This window comes from Eretmochelys imbricata, chromosome 2, assembly GCF_965152235.1.
Source record: "Eretmochelys imbricata isolate rEreImb1 chromosome 2, rEreImb1.hap1, whole genome shotgun sequence".
In the NCBI taxonomy this organism is placed as follows: domain Eukaryota; kingdom Metazoa; phylum Chordata; order Testudines; family Cheloniidae; genus Eretmochelys; species Eretmochelys imbricata.
The window spans coordinates 52,754,694-52,760,693 of record NC_135573.1 but is presented as its reverse complement, the minus strand read 5'-3'; positions in this window follow the sequence as shown (position 1 = coordinate 52,760,693).

Below are 6,000 nucleotides of genomic sequence, written 5' to 3'. Positions count from 1 at the left end.
TCTGGTGAATACCAGTTGCTTCCAAGCCCTGGTCATTGGATATTGGAATTCTGGTGTCTAATGTCCAAGTCAAACAAAGCTGGTAGAAAATGAATTTGTTCGAGTTATGGCTGATTTTCCCACACACAGGATTCACAGAGAGTCCAATATAAAAATCAGTGAGCCAAATCTTTAAGTGAGAGAGAGCTGAGTCTGTGTACAGTCTGTGTGAAAACTGAGTACGGATTTCAGGAGTTGGTCAAATAGTTTTGGGTTTTTTGTTACAAGACTACAGGTAGCTCAATATTGCACTCAAAAGCATGGGTGGGTGGTAAAACCTGCTCCCAACACATCTTTCAGATTGGATATATCTTGGTCCCACCTCTACTGATTTTCATTCCTGCAGTGTGCCCCATATGCCATCTCACAATACCAAATGTTATTTTCCGAGATGCTTGTGATATGAATCAGAAGATTCATCTTTTTACCATTTATTTCAGCTAATATTTCCCTTGATAGGGCATCAATATCCTCAACTGTCATTCCAACCTGAGTTTCTGATCTTTCAATTTTGGCAGGTCATCAGTTACCTTGCCGACGTATACACCAATGTGTGATGAATTCCTTAAAAACTTCATCTTATTGCCTTGCTTTCTGATCCTCTGAGCCTGCTTATAAATTGCACCATTGATAGCATTCTGGTTTCTTCAAAAACAACTGAGGATCACTGCCTGAGAGTCAACAAAACGTATACTATTAATGGTGCTTCTCCCATGATCTACAAAAATTCATTCAGAAAACAAGGAGAGATTCTCCCCTGCACTGAGCTACTTTGCACTATGCCACACTGCATGGCAGCTGTAAAGCCAGCAGAGTTGGCCACAGTGTGGCTCCTATGCCATCTCTCCCACCAGCCACAACAGGGAACATTCCTAGGGGCAAAAGGGGACATAGCCAGTGCTTTCCTGCATACTGCTGATCTCTGTGTACCATACCAGAACCTTCGGGTCACTGGCAGTGAGCACAATTTAGAGCAGTCTTTAGGCTGATCTAATTTACGATGGAGAAACCAGTCCAGTACACAGATAGCCCAGGAGTGGGGTAGTGCAAGAGTGGCTTAAAGTGATCTTTGTGCTCACAACACTCCATCCTGAGTTGTGCTATGCATTCAGTCACAGCCAAGGGTAAGATTGCATAGAGCAGTGCTACTCAAAGTGGTGGTCCGCGGACCGGTGGTGGTCCGCGAGCCATTGGCTGCTGGTCTGAGCGTACATTGGGAAAAAATATTGCCGGTCCCCCACATCAGATAGCTTGAGAAGCACTGGCCTAGAGGGAAAGGTGATGGCATTCTTCCACGCTCCATCTACAAAATAAGCTCTGTGATGTGAGTCACCAAAACTGGATGCTGGTAACTATAGATGGCTCAGATATAATAGTGTGTGCTCCCCCTCACTGGGACTTCAATAAGCCTGTGACTTTCCTAAACTCTCTAGCTTGACTTCTTCGTGACTGGGGGGAAAATTAGTAGGATTCCCCAAATGCCATCCACTTGTGGCATCCAAGTGAGCTGTCACTCACAATACACCATGCAGCTCTGTGAGCCTCCCTCGAATTTCTTGCACAAGGAATGAAATAGTTAACTGTTGACATTTCAATTACATGGCTGGGCAGCTGAGTTAATGAATGGGGCAAGTCACACTCCTCAGTCAGAGCTATTGTTCCAGGCTCGCTCCAGACTCAAGCACACTTCTCTGTATCAGGGCTTCTCTACACTGGGAAATAACCTGTAACTGCTAAGTGTGGAATGATTATTAAATTAATAAGTATGATTTATAATACTTATGTGTGTAATTATTATTAATTAATTTTAATTATTGTAGAAAAGCTATTCTACACCAGCTCTTCATGTAAACACTAAGAGTGCCTTTGCGTGGTTTAGTTTAATCCATTTTGGATTAAGCGCAGAATAAGTATCCTCATGGAGAACTAGTGCAGAATAGCCATTCCACTTTAAATCCACACCCTACCTTATTCCACAATTGCTTCCCTGTGTAGACAAGTCCTTAGTTACACTTGGTTCATATTTATGGGGTTTTTCTTTTCAACTATAACAAGAGTAGAAGCTTACTCTTTTTTTAAATGAAAAAAGTTTGTGAAGTTTTTTAAAAAGCTGAGATTCTGGAGAACAAAGTAGTGGTTTCATAGAGGTATTGTATGGCATTCAGTGAGTACTGCTTGTTTTCGAGCCCTGGGCATTGGATATTAGAATTTTGGTGTCTAATACTCAAGTTAAACAAAGCTGGTAGAAAATGAATTCATTCTCATTCTGACTGAGTTTCCCCACACACAGAACTCACAGAGAGTCCAGCATAAAAGTCAATGAGCCAAACCCTGAATGTGGAGTGAGCTTAGTCTGAATAAAGTCTGAGTAAAACATGAGTAGGGATTTCAGGAGTTGGACAAATTGATTTTGTTTTGTTTTGCTTTAATAGTTACAAGACTACAGAGAGTACATATTACTTCAGCCCTGTGTCAATACTTGTCACCAGAGTGAACACACTACAAACAGCACCCATTCTCATTACAGTTAGAGGAGAATACATTGGATGCAATCTATGGGCTTCAATTCATTGTCCAGCCTTGTCTCCACTGCTGCTTCCCCACAAGTATTTGTTCATCTAGGTCCCAATCCTGCAAATGTTTATGTATATGATAACTTTATTTCCAATAGTTGAAATCAATGGGGCTACTGATGACAGCAAACAAGTGTTTGCATGATCAGAGCCCTCAATTTAATTCATCCCTAAAAACTCACTTCTGCAGCATCATCTACAAAAACAAAAAAGTACATTTACACATAAAAAACCAAAGCCAAAATCTTTCAGCCACCAAGGCCGATGCAGAAAGCCCACATAGCTGTATTTCTGTTACCTGTTGTGACCCCAGAACCTCAATGCCAACTGGCAAGGGGGTGCAGAGGGGTTACAGTAATCTCCTGAGTCTTTGGTGAACTAGGATATACACACCAGAGAGTCAGGTGATGTGTCAAATAAAATCTGGTGTGTCACCTGTCATCAATATCATTGCCCAGTGCATGTACAGGTGTTGTGTAAGGAGTCATGTATATATACTGCAAATATGTTCTCAAAGTTTGTATCGGGGGGGGGGGGGGCTGGTCACCAGCAAAGATGAAAAACAGGTTTTCTGTCTGACAAGAGATATCTATCCATCTAGCTGTTTAATTGAGCATTGTCTCGTTCACAATGGGTCTTCTATCACGAGTCTGATCTGAATGCAAATAAAGGCTTGTAAGACCTTCAAAAAGAAAGTAACTGGAAAAGAAAATAGTGGGAGGGGAGAACCTGATCTTGAGGTGCCCCTTTTTGGCTGTTTGGAAGGCAGAGCAGGCACCCCTCACCTAGGAAGTAAAAGGACAGCGGATTTGCTTCATGATCATGGGATCTCAGCTAGGCTTGGTTGAAAATGCTGGAGAGAACTTTGGATGAGATAGGCTTCTTTAGACAGCAGGTTAACCTGTTAGCTAAGTTTAGTCTCTAGAAAGCATGCTATGATTAGTTGTATATGTAACCATTTGTTTCTAATTTTCTTACTCATTATAACCTGCATCTCTATTCTTTGATAATACACATTCTTTTTTTTTCCACTATAAGTCTATCTAAGTGCTGTGGTGCTAAGCAAAGTCCTGGTCCTGAGTTGACTCTTACAAGCTGGTGTGTACTGTTCCCTTGGGAACAGCAAGCCTGGTAATTCAGTGGGCAAGGGGCTGAACACTACAGGGATAGCTCAAAGTATTCAGGGGTTGGTGTGGGCCTGTTGCTAGCTGTACAGACAGAGCAAGGCCTGCAGGGTCAGGAAGATAGTACCTATGTTGCCAGAGGGTGGTGGTTTTAGGGAGCTGATCCACAGCAGGCACAGACAAGACTGCTTCATGCTAAGGGGAAGGTAGTAGTGAGATGTCACACCACCTTGGGTACCATCACACCCATATCCTTCTTCTTCCCTTTTCATTCCTGGTGGATGTTATGGTCTCATTTCTCTGTCAAGTCCATTATTCACACAGGGAGATCTGCAGCACAGAAACCAGTCTCTTGTGCTCTCTTTCCAGCACCAAGCACGCTTTCAGATGCTATAAAACGATGAATAATGATGCTAAGGAAATAGTCCCTTAAAAATCACTGGGGATTTTTATAAATGATATTGTGAGTTGCCTATAATATTGCCTAAAAGAATGAGAAAACACAAAATGTGAGCCAAATACAGATATTAACCTTTCCACGTGCTTCTGCTATATTTAAATCCATCAGAAATCAATCACAATTATGATCATATAATCCCTGTTTCATTTGACAATAAGGATGCAGCACATTTCTGTGGATTACAAAAAGAATTACCAGCTAAAAGATGACTCTGAGTTTGGCATTCAAAGCAATAATACAGCCCTCACCCTGACAGTATTTCTGTTACAAAGCAAAAGGGCCCAGCACATCAAAGTCAGTATAAACAAAGTCAACCTTCAGAATGTAACAGTGTTTTTGTCAGTGAAGTCCCCGAGAAATCAATATAAATGTGGTTATAGTATACCACAGTGATATGAACCTTGTGTATCTTGCATTTCATGCTTCATCTAATCTGATCTCTTACCTTTCTGCCTAGCAGTCTTTTCCAAAGCAGACAATAAAATTGGATTCAGGTTCAATAACTAGAATTCATCCCGGAAGGCTGACGATTTGACAACAAGCTGGAGAGCAGAGATGCGGGGAAGGAAGTGGGCTGTGTTAGGAGTTGTGCTTTGTGACAACTAAGAAATAGCACAGTGGTAGTGCATTAGTCTTTGTCCTTTGGAGACGTACAGTACCACGGGGCACTGATTAACTGACTGGGTGTGAAGGAAGAACTTGGCCAAGGTCTCTGATGGGTTATTATTTATGGACCAGATTCAGCAAAGGGACAATGAACAGATATATTTTCATTTGTCAAATGTCAATGAATAAATAGCATTTATATTCCTTATTAGTCTGCTTTCAAATGTAAACAAATAGCCCAAATGATTAATAGGAAACTTTCTGTGGTCTATGTTGTGACATAACAATCTGCCCTGACTATAGGGCAATGAGCATGCAATGAATTGTGACTTTGTCCTAAGTTGTTCCCTGGTTTCTCTGCTTTCTCCAGACAGGCAGTAATCTGTTGCTGGTTTATACCAGTAGCCAATTATTTATTCCTCCACGTCAGTTCACGGCACTGGCTGGTGTGCTGTGGGGAGGAGGGTGGCAGAGTCATTCCTCCCCTCTTCACAAATCCCACCATCACCACCTGCACAGAACAGAAGGCCCCCATGGAGGCCCACACTGTGATCTGAAATGCAAGGGACTTTTCAACCTTCTTCACACAACCATGCAGGTCAAGAATTCTGTATTAATAGAAAGTCCGCATATATGCATGTAACAGCCCACTTTGAGAAAACAGACAGTGTACACTATATTATATTCAGAACATTTCAAAAGCTGATAAATGGATGCCATTTAATCACTAAGTCTAGGATTTTTGAAGGAGTCTATGGGAGTTAGGTTTCAGAGTAGCAGCCCTGTTAGTCTGTATTCTCAAAAAGAAAAGGAGTACTTGTGGCACCTTAGAGACTAACAAATTTACTTGAGCATAAGCTTTTGTGAGCTACAGAGCTGTAGCTCACGAAAGCTTATGCTCAAGTAAATTTGTTAGTCTCTAAGGTGCCACAAGTACTCCTTTTCTTTTTATGAGAGTTAGGCACACCATTCCCACTGAGTTTCCAGGGGATTTAGTCAACTAAGTCCCTTAGGTTCCTTTGAAATTCCCAGCATATTTTTTATTTTCATATTTATCCCTCTAATTAACGTAACCCAATGGTCCAAAGAAACTGCACTCCATTAGATACATGTCTGTAGTGACCAGGACAGTCATGCATAAGAGTTAGAATCAGGAACCAGAAGCAGAGTCGGGTGCCAAGCCAGTCCGCATCAGGGG